We start from the raw sequence: 15,151 nt of genomic DNA, 5'->3' as shown, positions 1-15,151 counted from the left end.
AAGGCACGTACACACGCCATACTTCAGCAAACAACAGGTCCGTCAGATACTCCCACTGGGCGGACCTTCTGCCGACAATAGCACATGTATACCCGCTGTTGGCAGACTTATAAGTCTTATCAGTCTGTCGTACACACGTGCTACTGTCGGCAGAAAGTCCGCCCAGCGGGAGGGTCTGACGGACCCATTGTTTGCTGAAGTATGGTGTGTGTGTACGCGCCTTAAGGAAGAGACATCAGTTTCACAAAGTAATGCAATTATGTGACAGCAGGAGTGGTGCAGGCAGCCAGTCTCTATGCCCCCTCCTAACCACTGCTATGTGACTTGTGAGCTACATTACCTGTAAGCAGGGTTGGATTATCCACAAAGCAATTAAGGCAGTTGCCTAGGGCTTGGAGAGATACTAAGGGCCCAGCTGATGCTAGTCCTCACCAAATCTTACCAAAATAAATAAAAAATAACCAGGTGGCCATCAAAGGTGGGCCCAAAGTTGTTACTTGCTTAGTGCCCCATTTCACCTTAATCCATCTCTGCCTGTAAATTGCTCTAAGCTTTCAAACGGAGTTGAGTAGTACAGATGGTGTCCCAAGTGCTCACACCGCTCGGGACCACCACTCACAAGATAGGGGTGCAAGTAGTCCCACCCCCCAAATGCCCTCACGACCAGGGAGACCACCCACACCTGTGACAACCATTCACTTAGTGGGAGACCCAGGGCCAGATTTGTACTCTTTACCGCCCCAGGCCACTGTCAGCAGCCATCTCCCTTCAGTATAGATAGCCAGATGACCCTTCCCCCTCCCTCCAGTATTGGGGGCCTGATGACCCTTCCCCCCCCCCTTCACACACACCTCCAGTATAGGCAGCCAGATGACCCTTCCCTCCAGTATAGGCAGCCAGATGACCCTTCCCTCCAGTATAGGTAGCCAGATAACCCGCCCCTCCAGTATAGGTAGCCAGATAACCCGCCCCTCCAGTTTAGATAGCCCGATGACACCCCCCTTCCCTTTAGGATAGGTAGCCTGATGACCCTCCCTTCGCTCTAGTATCAGAAGCCAGATGACCCTCTCTCCTTCCTTATAGATAGCCTGATGCCCCCTCCCTCCAGTACAGGTAGCCAGGTGACCCCCCCCCCCCCCTTAGTATACCCTCCTGCCCACCGGCCCTTGATCCTGTGGGGCCATTGCTTTTTTGGCCTTGGCTTAATTCCGGCTCTGGGGAGGCCCCAATGAGCTGTCTCTGGGGCCCTTGGCAGTTGTCCAGTTTGCCCCTATGGAAGCACCAGCCCTGATGACAATTTTATAGGAAAAGTGAAATTTACTGGAAGCAAACAGTCTGATTACAGAACCATTTCTGAAGCTCCCCTTTCCTCTCAAATTCTCAAGCTGCTGCCACTGCCTCTATTGGCTTTCTATGGCTCAGACAGGATTCCGAAGGAGCAGGAGAACTCTGCTGTTCCCATTGCAACTGCTGAATGCTAGGTTACATCTAACCGAAATCAAATAGATAAGCTGAAATGGTAAATGCTGATCATTTCAAATGAAATGTGATAATTTTATCAAAATGGGAAAATACATTGCATTGAAACATTCAAACAGGGCCGGGCCGAGGCATAGGCTGGAGAGGCTCCAGCCTCAGGGCGCAGTGTAGGAGGGGGCGCACAATTCATTCAGCTGTCATTCCTAATTGTGTATGAAGCAGAGAGAAATAAGAAAAGGGGATACATGGCAGTGACTGCAAGCCAGATAACTAGAGATTAGGGTGTTGGGGAGGTTGTGGGCCCTGTGGCCCTCTTAGTCTAATAGCAATCAGTGTGTGACGGCTGGGGTGGCAGGGATGGAGGGGCGCACTTTGGTGTCTCAGCCTTGGGTGCTGGAGGACCTTGTCCCTGCTCTGCATTCAAACAGTCCCCTTAGATTATTGAAACTGTTGTTTAAAAATGTCTACGTGTGGGGCTGGCATAAGTCAGGGCTTGTGTACACCGGCAGCTATCTGAAATGATCATTCCTGATTGTTGCAGGTTTTTTTCCAGTAACAGCGCAGGTGATTTCTGCTGCTAAAGGCAAATACAAAGAAATTAATAAATGTATAATCATACCTTCAATTTGAACTCAGTATAGAGACGCAATGCTGCCTATGCTGCTCCCCAAGGCTTGACTGTAAAATCTTTCATTTTATAGTATTTAATGTCCACAAACAGCAATCGCGGGACCACTCTGACAGCTTCTTTGCAGATCCCGAACTCCATGTAACTTGGCACAGCTTCAGTGGTTCTGGACTAATCTCTTCCCAGCTCTATTGAGAGTAATGGGCTGTTACATCAGCAGCCTCCAATGCAGAGCGCCTCCAGAGCCAGATCTGTCAGTGTCTTCCACTTCACAACCTAAAATAAAGTTATGAAATTGTAATAAATTGTAATTTACTATAACATCAGGCAGAGGCAGTCGGTACAGATTAGGCAAGTATCTTTCTTATTGTGAATTAAACATTACCGATAGTCATTAAAGAGAACCCAAGGTGTGTTGGGGGGGGGGGGGAGGGAAGATGGGACACAGAGCCATGTTCTCTGCCTCATGGCATGCCTCTGTGTCCCCCCCCCCCCCCATGCTGTCACCCCCCCCCCCCCCCCCCTCTCGAGGGTCAACATGTAAGAGAGGGATTCCCTGTTCAAAACACCCACCAGAGGCATTCCTGCAGGGCTTCCAGAGCTGCCATTGGGCAGCTCTCCCTGGCCACACCCCCTGCCACTCCCCCACCTCCCTGCACCTTGGGAAAGAGAAAGAATCTCTCATCCCAGTATCCTGCCCTAGAGGTCACGAAAGTGAATTTGGGCCAGTGCGGTCCACAGGAGCAGCAGAGAGCGGCGGTTTTGGCGGCTACCTGATCCCCTCAGTCCCCCGGATCAGGTAGTCTGGGTTTTTTTTTTAATTTAATGTGCCCACCCCGGGCTCTCTTTAAGATGCAAGTAAAATTCAGGCTTGCATGCAAATTTAATACAACTCCTATGCAGTTTGGAATTGGGTAAAACCAATGTGTTTCATGTTGATTTTGATTGCGCCAATTGCAAACTGCATACAATTTGTATGCAAGCCAAAAGGATTTGCATCTCACTGACCATGTCTACTGAACATGAAGCATAGAAATATAGAGTTCACATGTGAAAAAAACAAACAGCAGGTCATCGGAAGATAAGCATGAATGTCCTAATCTAATAATAGCGTAATACGTCATTTACTATGTCTTAAATTATTCATTTACGTTTAATATTCCAGTGTGTCAAATAGATTTTATTGGAAAGCAAGTCACCCAGGATATATACTTTATGCATCATCATCTTGTCTTATACCGTAATACAGTAAATACATGTGATATATGTCCTTAAAGGGAACCTAAAGCGAGAGGGATAGAGAGGTTGCCATATTTATTTATTTTAAAACAATGCATATTGCCTGGCGATCCTGCTGATTCTCTGCCTTTAGTACTTTTAGCCATGGACTCTGAACAAGCATGCAGATCAGGCGCTCTGACTGAAGTCTGACTGGATTAACTGCCTGCTTGTTTCAGGTGTGTGATTCAGACACTACTGCAGCCACAGAGATCAGCAGGACTGCTAGGCAACTGGTATTACATAAAAGGAAATAAATATGGAAGCCTTGCTTTAGGTTCCCTATAAAGGCTGCTATTATAGACTCACTATAGACTTAAAGTACACATGAACAGAGGGATATGGAAGCTGCCATATTTATTTCCCTTTAAACAATTCAATTGCGTGGCTTTATTGCTGATCCTCTGCCTCTAAGGCTACATTCACAGAGGTGCGTCACTGTTAATGCGTGTGTCCCCCTCTTTGCCCCTTTGTGTCCCCCTTGTGTCCTCCTGTGTCCCCCTTGTGTCCTCCTGTGTCCCCCTTGTGTCCTCCTCTATGCCCCTTTGTGTCCCTGTGTCCCCCGTTTGCCCCCCTGTGTCCTCCTTTACATGGGCACAGTACAGGGAGTCCCTGACATTGCAGCAGGTTGGAATTGGCAGGCATTCACAAGTCAGGAACTCCCTGCATTTGAACTATAAGACGCAGTGACTTTTTCCGTCACTTTGGGGAAGAAAAAGCGAGTCTTATAGTCCAAAAAATAAAAAAAAATAGGAGGTGGTTCATGCCCTTGCGAGCTTAAAATCTAGAGGGTAGTGGGGTGGAAACAATAGGGAAGGAAACATAGGGGATGGGGCAGTGAACTTCCAATGCTGCCTATAGCAAATTAAAGGCTTGTCTGAATAGGTGAGTTTTCAGAGTGCGTTTGAAGGTTTCCAGGTGTGGAGCATGTGGGCCGTGGGAGAGAGTTCCAAAGGAGAGACACCATCCATGAGAAGTCCTGGATGATAGAGTGAGAGGATGTGACCAAGCCAGAGGACAAGAGGGTCTCCTGTGAGGTGTGGAGGTTCCAGGCGGGGAGGTTTCTGGAGATTAATGAGGAAATGTATGGAGGTGACAGCTTTGTACGATAGCGTGAGAAGTTTAAACTGGATCCTTTGGGTAACTAATTGGTAACCAATGAAGGGACTGACAGAGAAGGGAATAAGGGAAGGGCCCATTTCCACTAGGGATTTGGATGCGAGGCGATCGCCGCACCGCCTCGCATCCCTTCGCAGGGATGCTGGTACTTCCGGTTGTCTTCTGGACACACCAGATGTAGCTTTGCATCAGTGACTATGGGGATCGGATGCATGCTGCAGAAAACTGCAGCATGCTAGTCATAATTTTTCCCACGTCGCATCAGTAAATTCGCGACAATGGAAACTACTTCATTGACGTGAATTGGTTGCAGTTTCCTTGCCTTGCGATGCGGAGCGGTTTCTGCATTGCAACGCGTCTAGTGGAAACGGGCCCTTAGAGACACATTTATATCTCTCATGACTATCAATTGTGTTTTAAAGGCTTGTTGTGGAGTCAGCCTCTCTATGAGGGTCAACATATTATGCAACACTGCACAATGGATAAATGGGTTAACATACAAGGTAGGACGCACAAGGCGCTCACACCAAAACAAGATCTTGCAAATGTCTTTGATAACAGTAGTTCAGTGTCTCTGGTCAAAATGTAGTCTGTTCTAGTCCACAAGAATGGTGTCAGATAGTGAGACTGCATAATCAAGCTGGAAACACTAGGGGGGGGCGCCTACAATCTAGGGTGGGGGCAGTGTTGCCAACCGCCTGTAAATTTACGGGCAGCCCGTAATTTTTTACACAAATTACGCTGCCTGTGAATTCCGTAAGGAATTCAGCAGCGTCCGTAAAAGGGCGGCCGGTTGGCCGCCTGCTCTGTTGCAGAAGGACAGCAGCGCAGTGGAGGGAGAGCTGTGGGCAGCGGTGGAGAAGGTGGGCAATCTCCCCCCCTTCTCTCACCTTCGTGCTCTCCCTCCCTCGCTGACTGTCCCCCTCCTGATCTAACTGTCTGGCAGTGGCGTTTGGCAGTGGGCGGGACTTACCTTCCGTCTCGCTCCTGCGCCGGAAGTTCTGCTGCTCTGGTAGGGACCAGACTAGAGTAGCGGCAGATCATCCCGCGCCGGCGACGAGAGAAGACGCAGGTAAGTTCCGCTCGCTGCCGCCTGCCACTGCCAGCCACTCAATCACACACATATAACCCTGGCTACATCTACTGTGCACATATAACCCTGGCTACATCTACTGTGCACATATAACCCTGGCTACATCTACTGGGCACATATACATCTGGCTACATCTACTGGGCACATATACATCTGGCTACATCTACTGGGCACATATACCCCTGGCTACATCTACTGGGCACATATACATCTGGCTACATCTACTGGGCACATATACATCTGGCTACATCTACTGGGCACATATAACCCTGGCTACATCTACTGGGCACATATACCTCTGGCTACATCTACTGGGCACATATATACCTCTGGCTACATCTACTGGGCACATGTACCTCTGGCTACATCTACTGGGCACATATACATCTGACTACATCTACTGGGCACATATACATTCTGGCTACATCTACTGGGCACATATAACCCTGGCTACATCTACTGGGCACATATACCTCTGGCTACATCTACTGGGCACATATAACCCTGGCTACATTTACTGGGCACATATAACCCTGGCTACATCTACTGGGCACATATACATCTGGCTACATCTACTGGGCACATATAACCCTGGCTACATCTACTGGGCACATATAACCCTGGCTACATCTACTGGGCACATATATATAACCCTGGCTACATCTACTGGGCACATATAACCCTGGGCAGCACGGTGGCGTAGTGGTTAGCTCTCTCGCCTTGCAGCGCTGGGTCCCTGGTTCGAGTCCCAGCCAGGGCACTATCTGCAAAGAGTTTGTATGTTCTCTCCGTGTCTGCGTGGGTTTCCTCCGGGCACTCCGGTTTCCTCCCACATTCCAAAAACATACGGATAAGTTAATTGGCTCCCTCTAAAATTGGCCCTAGACTACAGTACTTACACTACATAATATAGACATATGGCAATGGTAGGGATTAGATTGTGAGCTCCTTTGAGGGACAGTTAGTGACAAGATATATATATATATATACACTGTACAGCGCTGCGTAATATGTCGGCGCTATATAAATACTAAATAATAATAATAATAACCCTGGCTACATCTACTGGGCACATATAACCCTGGCTACATCTACTGGGCACATATAACCCTGGCTACATCTACTGGGCACATATACCTCTGGCTACATCTACTGGGCACATATACCTCTGGCTACATCTACTGGGCACATATAACCCTGGCTACATCTACTGGGCACATATAACCCTGGCTACATCTACTGGGCACATATACCTCTGGCTACATCTACTGGGCACATATAACCCTGGCTACATCTACTGGGCACATATACCTCTGGCTACATCTACTGGGCACATATATACCTCTGGCTACATCTACTGGGCCCATATACCTCCGGCTACATCTACTGGGCACATATACATCTGGCTACATCTACTGGGCACATATACATTCTGGCTACATCTACTGGGCACATATAACCCTGGCTACATCTACTGGACACATATAACCCTGGCTACCCATGGGCACATATAGCTCTGGCTACATCTACTGGGGACATATAACCCTGGCTACATATACTGGGCACATATAACCCTGCCTACATATACTAGGCACATATAACCCTGCCTACATATACTGGGGACATATACCTCTGGCTACATATACTGGGCACATATATCTGCTGGCTACATATACTGAGGACACTGGCTGTTTGCCATTATGTGCATTTACTGGTGAAAAGCTGTCTCTTATGTGCATTTACTGGTGAAAAGCTGTCTCTTATTATGTGCATTTACTGGTGAAAAACTGTCTCTTATGTGCATTTACTGGTGAAATGCTGTCTCTTATTATGTGCATTTACTGGTGCAAAGCTGTCTCTTATTATGTGCATTTACTGGTGAAAAGCTGTCTCTTATTATGTGCATTTACTGGTGAAAAGCTGTCTCTTATGTTCATTTACTGGTGAAAAGCTGTCTCTCATTACGTGCATTTACTGGTGAAAAGCTGTCTCTCATTACGTGCATTTACTGGTGAAAAGCTGTCTCTCATTACGTGCATTTACTGGTGAAAGGCGGTCTCTTATGTGCATTTACTGGTGAAAAGCTGTCTGTCATTATGTGCATTTACTGGTGAAAGGCTGTCTCTTATGTGCATTTACTGGTGAAACGCTGTCTCTCATTATGTGCATTTACTTGCCATGCCCACTTTAGTCGCCACAAATTTCCTCGAACATGTTGCCCCCTACCCATTTGACTGCCCCCTCATATGTGCCAGTCTAGAACCAGCCCTGTACCCCTGCCTACATATACTGGGCACATATTCCCCTGGCTAACTGTTCTGGGGACATCTCTCCCCCTGGCTACCTGTTCTGGGGACATCTAGACCTGGGGCTACCTATTTTTGGGGAACCACTGCTGTCAGATTAAATGTATTTTGGGGAACTGCTGCCAGATTATGTGTATGTTGGGGGAATCGCTTCGCTGCTGCCAGATTACATCTATGTTTTAGGAACCACTGCCATATTATCTGTATTTTGGAAGAACCTCTGCCAGATTACGTGGATTTTTGGTGAAATGCTGTAAGATTACATGTATTTTGGGGGAAGGGGGGGGGGGGGGGGACACTATGGCAGAGCTCAAACTTCCCTGGCAGACCTTTCACAGCAATATTAAAATCATGTATATTTGGCCCCACCCATGACCACGCCCACATTCTGTTGCGTGGCCACGCCCATTTTTCGGCAGTAAAAAAAATCTTTTGTCAGTAAATTTTAAGGTATTTGTCAGTAAAAAATAACGTGAAAGGTTGGCAACACTGGGTGGGGGTAGAGACAATAGGTGCTTCTGTTGAGTTGGTGCCCAGTAGAACGTATTACAGTAATGATGTGGGGGGGGGGTAGGTGAACATGAGAAGGTGAGTCTTGAGGGTTCGTTTGAAGGTATTAAAGGTGGGGTCGAGTCTGAAGGCTAGTGGAAGTGAGTTCCAGAGAGTGGCGGCAGCCCTAGTGAAGTCCTGCAATCGTGCATGGGAGTGGGATATGCGCGGTGCAAACAGATGTAAGTCAAGGATCAGAGGGGGTGGGTTGGTATCTGCCCAGGGTCGGACTGGGCCACAGTAGTACAGTTTTTTCCCTCGGTGGGCCCCGCCTCCAGGTCTCTGGTGGGCCCCCCCTCCTTGTCTGACAGAGCTCCAATTGCTGCCTGCAGCACAAAAAATTATCTTCTCAGTGCTGTAATCACTCATGCTGAGAGCAGTGGCGTAGCTAAGGAGCTGTAGGCCTTGATGCAAATTTTACAATGGGGCCCCCCCAAGCACTCTATACATAACAATTGATACGATGCACCAAAACCTGCCAATGGCAACTACAGTGTCAGAGGTGCAAGAAGGGGATGGGGAATAGCTTGTTAATGATTACCACTGTATCTTTAGAAGTGATTATTATGAGCACAGGACCAATAGAAAGGTAATACTTTAGTTGAGGGTGGGCCTTTCGAGGCCCCTTTGGCCCAAGGGCCCCGATGCGGTCGCAACCTCTGCAACCTCTGCGGTCGCAACCTCTGCAAAGTAGGACATTACTTTATATTGAAGGAGGGAACTCTATGCAAAGTTTTGCTGGGCAGCAGTGTCTCTGAATTACAATGCTAAGATCATGTACATTTGGCCCTGTCCATAATACATCATGACCACGCCCACCTTCCGGTGCATAGTCACTCCCTTTTTTCACTGCAATCATGGGATGTGTGGGCCCCAGGTTGAAATTTCTTTGGTGGGCCCCCAGTGTCCCAGTCCGACCCTGTATGTGCCTGTGGACAAGATTGGAGATGTAAGTCAGGTAGGTCCTGTGCACCCATTTGTAGGACAAGCATAGAATTTTAAAGTTGATCCTGAAGCAGAGGGGGAGCCAATGGCTTTACAGAGGGGAGTTGTAGAGGCACTGCGGTGAAAGGAGTTGATCAGTCTGTCTGCGCATTTATCACTGAATGAAGGGGAGGCAATGCGGTTTGAGAGAAGGCCTGATAAAGGGGAATAGCAATAGTCTAGACCAGAGTTCTCCAACCCTGTCCTCAAGGTACACTAAACATTCATAGGTGAGGTAATTAGTGTCTCAGCAGAGCTGATTAACTACCTCTGTGGATTTCCACAAAACATGCACTGTTGGTGGGCCTTGAGGACAGGGTTGGGGAACACTGGTCTAGGCGGGAGATATTGTAACTAGCAAAAAGCCCGCCCATTTCATAATGAATGCTAGGCAAAGCGCAGTCCCTCACCGTGTCGTGAGTGCATGCCCCTGAGCCCCCGCGTGTTCACAGCACCCTTGATGTCAAATACGTCACTTTAGGGTTCTTTCACACATGGGGCTTGAATCACTAAACTGTGATAACTCATATCATGTCCGCTCTAGCGTTTTCGCGCGCAATCGCAAATTTTCACAGGCAAATGCAAATTTTTATTGAGTGCGGAAATTACCGATTGCGCATGAAAATGCGCGCATGATATGGGTTATCGCGGTTTAATGAATCAAGCCCATTGCGCGGTGTGATTTGCACGTGGCTGCCTGCCATGCATTGCACACTGTCCTTTTACCTATATTTACTTACATGCAGCTGACTGCACAGCCAAGGAAACCAGAGTGACCCGCCCCCAGCAAGTCTTACCCCTCAGTCACGTGCACACTGTCAAACAGGAAATACATCACCCATACTTGCCTTGCGTCCTGTACCGCACGGTAATGCACTGCAGCCTTTGCATCGGCCAGGCCAATTCCGGCACATCACATTGCAGGAACTGTAACATGTTCCATTGATTTACATGGCCCCTGCGCCAAGATGCAGGGAAGAGCACCAAAACGCAGTAACTGTGAAGGTGCCTTAAAGTAAAATTCCAGTTTTGTAGGGAAATAAGCACCTCCTTCAGCTCAGTCAATGCAACAAAATTGCTCAGATTAAAGCCATATACTACTCCAAACCAGTCTACCTTGATTCTGAACACACAATCTCCCAGTCCCTCCACTCTGATCCTTACCCAGTTTATGTACAGTACCTGCCAGTCACTCAGCGCAAGTGTGCCACTGATTACGAAAATTCAACCAGCATTCCTGCTGCATTTTCTTAAGCAGGAACATTTATTTTTTAATTAGTCAAAATAGCATTCCCTGATTGACATGCAGGGGTGCTCGGATAGTACTTTTTAAAATCCGAATTGATCCAGATCGGATATTCGAATCTGACCTTTTAGATATCCGCATGAAGGTGGATATCCGACCTATTCGGATATCTGCATAATAAACTGGAAGTGCTCTTTTAAATGCTTCCAAACCGTTTTGGTAGGTGAAGAACACCCCCTGCTCCCTGTTCTTGGATCTTGTCTTCCAAGGATTTGTAGGATGTTAAACGCAAGCTCACATACATTGGCCAGGAATCAAACCCAGGTCAACTGCTAGGAAGGCAGCTATGCTCACCACTATACTGCCACACAGTAAATGCTTCGCTGTAGGAAAAAGTGGTATTAAACTTCTTGGAGCATACTTACTTCCTCCCTCCAAAAGACACACATACATCCCGATAAAATCATTTAGCAGCAACTGTGTGCACAGTCTCTGTGGCACAATTGGTTAGCACATTTGGCTGTTAACCGAAAGGTTGGTGGTTCAAACCCACCCAGGGACCGCCTTGCCTTTTGTGTTCAACAGTTGTCCGAAGAGAACCCCAGATAGCCATTTAGCAGCAACTGCATGCACAGTCTCTGTGGTGCAATTGGTCAGCGCATTTGGCTGTTAACCGAAAGATTGGTGGTTCAAGCCCACTCAGGGACGGCCTTGCCTTTTGTGTTCAACAGTTGTCCGAAGAGAACCCCAGATAGCCACATGTAGAATCATATCTCTCTCTCTCTCGGACGACTCGATGCCATTGAACTGAATTTTCAGCTTAAAACCATCAACGGATACCGGCGGAATTTCACAGGCAATTTCGGTATTCCACCGGATTGAAAAAGCAATTTCGTTCTGATGGCACAGAATGACCAATTTCCGCCTGGAATCGCGGAAAATACAATTCCGCGGAAAGCGGTGACGATACCTACTAGAGAGAGAGAGAGAAAGAGATGAATCTACATGGCTATCTGGCGTTCTCTCCGGACAACTGCTGAACACAAAAGGCAAGGCCATCCCTGGGTGGGTTTGAACCACCAATCGGTTAACAGACAAATGCACTAACCAATTGTACCACAGAGACTGTGCACACAGTTGCTGCTAAATGATTTTATGAGGATGTATGTGTGTCTTTTGGAGGGAGGAAGTAAGTCTGCTCCAAGAATTTTAACATCACTTTCCTACAGCAAAGGATTTACTGTGTGGCAGTATAGTGGTGAGCATAGCTGCCTTCCAAGCAGTTGACCTGGATTCGATTCCTGACCAATGTATGTGAGCCTGCTTTTGACATCCTACAAATCCCTGGAAGACAAGATCCATGAACGAGGAGAGGGAGGAGGGTGGAGGGCGATTTTACTTTGTAATCGATTTAGGATCCGGATATCTGCAATATCCGCGGATATCTGTGTCATGCGTCCAAATATCCGCAGATAATTTGTATTTTTTTTAAAATCCGGAATCCGAATCGGATGGCGTAAAAAGTTCGGATATCCAGGTTACCCAGATATCCGGAATCCGGATGAGAATCCCTGCTGACATGTACTTAATAGTGAATCTGATAGAAAAGGTACTGGTAGGGCTGACATCTTTATTCCCTTTTAAAAGGAAATCCAGTGTTTTCAGCTTAGATTCCTAAAAAGGACATACAGTACAACAAACAACATTTCAGATTCCTTACTTTGTTTTTAAAGGATGCCAGAGCCGAAACTATTAGGAGAAATGGGGGGGGGGGGGGGGGAGCAGGCATGTATGGGGACCTATCCTGATGGCCACCACTCCCCCTGTTCTCTTCTTGCCCCTCCTTCTTACCTAAAGACCTCCTGTCAGTCTCTTCTGGGTGGCCTGAGTCGGGCCTCACTGTGCATGTACTAGCCCAGCTTGTGAGAGTCCCTCAGCGTGGGAATGCCACCGGAATCGCTTAATCGCAGAGGGCTCCCGGCGGGGACCTTTGAGGCCAGGTTCACAGTGGCCATTGCGCTCCGTTCCCTGTAACAGCAGGAGCACAACGGATTGCACACAATGGATTGGGAAAACGGCACTGCAGCAGCGTCATGTGACGCCGTCAGGACGTGCAAGGGTATTACACGCTGGCACGTCCTGGCAGTGTCTCGCATGATACCGCTGTGGTCATGGAGACCAGACACTGGAAGCGGTGATTAGGCGAGTTAACCATTCCATTTCACCCCACTCGCAACTCTGCAGGGAGGTAGGAGGGAAAATGTGTCAGGAATGAGGCCTACAGTCCAGCCCTGCTCTAGAACAAAGTGCTGGCGCCAAGGTTGCAAGGAATGGCAATTGGACCTTCCTGGCTGGCATGCTCGTCTCTTACATCCAACAGTGTCACACCTGGAACAAGCATGCAGCAAATGGAATCAGACTTGTCAGGTGACCTGTTCTGCATACCTGTTGTGGGTCAGTGAGTCAGAAAGTAATAAAGGTAAGGGAAGTAGCCTGATAGTGAGGCAACTGGCATTTTTTAAGAAGGGAATAAAATGGTAGCTTCCATATTCCTCTCACTTCAAGTTTCCAGTAGGGAAAATACGGAGGCTTCCAAATGTATTCTCTTTAGAAAAATGAATCTGGTAGTTACTACTAGCTTCATGCTGGCCTTCTGGCTGGATAGTGTGCTGGGGAAGGGCTCTGCCTCTGACACAGGAGACCTAAGTTAGAATCTCAGCCCTTCCTATTCAGTAAGCCAGCACATATTCAGTAAGGAGACCTTGGGCAAGACTCCCTAACACTGCTACTGCCTACTGAGCGTGCTCTAGTGGCTGCAGCTCTGGTGCTTTGAGTCCGCCAGGAAGAAAGCGCAGTATAAATGTTATTTGTCTTGTCTTCTTCCTCTTATACATTAGATAACTGGCTCAGAACTATACAGGCAGGTGATTTCCCTCCTGCGGAAACACACTTGTTGTGAGAGTGTGACTCACACATTACTGGCGCCAGAAGACTGGCCTGACAGCCAGGAAACTGGCATTTCTACAAGGAAAAGCCAGGCACTAGATTTCCCTTTTGCAGCAACATAGGGGCCACTTCACATGGGAGTTCAGGCAGCGTTAAAAGTCAGTTGGCGCAGAAAGATGAAGAGCAGAAAGACCGGCACTACTTCTTAGGCTTGTTTATTCGATTGCTTAAACATAAAAACGACTTGCAGTCATATGCATTAAATGAGTCAAAGGAACATACCCTTAGTAAGGAGGTGGCATGGTTGAGTGGTTGGTGCACGGTGGGTGCCCAGGTGCTATATGCAGGGCCGGGCCGAGGCATAGGCTGGAGAGGCTCAGGGCGCAGTGTAGGAGGGGGCGCACAATTAATTCAGCTGTCATTCCTAATTGTGTATGAAGCAGAAAGAAATAAGAAAAGGGGATACATAGCAGTGACTGCAAGCCAGATAACTAGATATTAAGGTGTTGGGGAGGTTGTGGGCCCTGTGGCCCTCTTAGTCTAATAGCAATCAGTGTGTGACAGCTGGGGATGGATGGAGGGGCGCACTTTGGTGTCTCAGCCTTGGGTGCTGGAGGACCTTGTCCCTGGCTCTGGCTATATGCCTTACGGGCCGTTTCGTGCTTGTTTGCACTTCCACGGTGGCTGCAACGGGGGTCTCCAGGCTAACATGCAATAGAGGCACTCTATTAATGGCCGGCATCCCCCGATTACTTTTGATTCCCCCCGATCGCCGCTAAATACATTACCCATCCTGGATCCAGCGATCGGCGCAGCCTCCCCGGACAGCTCCGCTCTTCTCTATATGGAGGATCGAACATGACATTGGCGACGTCATGACGTCATGCGCATACCTGACCCTCCCCATAGAGAGGACTGGAGATGTACAGGGAGGCTGTGCGATCGCTGGATCCGGGGGGGGGGGGGGTAATGTATTTAGCGGCGATCGGGGGGGATCAAAAGTAATCAGGGGATGCCGGCCACCACTGCTAGCTAGCCTAGTGCTAGCAGAAGCTATTACAACTATGCGATTTCAAAAAATGATACTGGGGGACTCCTGGTGACAGCCGGCGGTATGCCCGACACAGTGTCGGGCATACTGCTAAGGAGGTTAAGCTAGCCATACACAGGTCAATTTTAGTACATCTGCTAAGCCAATCAGATCTCTTCGGGAGCACTTGGGTGGCTCTGTTCTGCTGATGCGTGAGCCCGCTAGTGCAGGCGCAGTACAGAGCCACCCGTCCTCAGGAGCACTCGGGGACTTCTGATGCCTCCTGTGGTGGCAGAGAGCAGCATTCCACCAAATTCTGGTACCAGGGGAGTCAGCCATGGAAGAAGGGCACCAGGAGAGGAGCAGAAAGGCTCTGTTTGATTTTTTTTTTATTTTTTTTTTGCACTTCCCATTAACTTTACAGCACACCTGAACTGAGAAGGATATGGAAACTGACATATTTATTTCATATGCAGACAATGCAAATTGCCTG

The 15,151-nt window shown here is 48.2% G+C and overlaps 1 protein-coding gene across 2 annotated transcripts in view; it reads right to left on the bottom strand.

Moving 5' to 3' along the window:
* The window catches only part of TMEM171 (transmembrane protein 171), a 29,031-nt gene that overhangs the window by 11,207 nt on the left and 2,673 nt on the right, over window positions 1-15,151 (bottom strand). For both annotated transcript variants that reach the window (XM_068248344.1, XM_068248353.1), the window contains exon 2: window positions 2,099-2,383. The gene's annotated coding sequence lies outside the window, so the exon portion shown is untranslated. The remainder of the gene's footprint in view (window positions 1-2,098; window positions 2,384-15,151) is intronic.

The sequence above is a fragment of the Hyperolius riggenbachi genome, chromosome 1, assembly GCF_040937935.1.
Source record: "Hyperolius riggenbachi isolate aHypRig1 chromosome 1, aHypRig1.pri, whole genome shotgun sequence".
In the NCBI taxonomy this organism is placed as follows: domain Eukaryota; kingdom Metazoa; phylum Chordata; class Amphibia; order Anura; family Hyperoliidae; genus Hyperolius; species Hyperolius riggenbachi.
The sequence above is the reverse complement of the archived record's forward strand: the minus strand, read 5'-3'. Positions and strand labels throughout refer to the sequence as shown.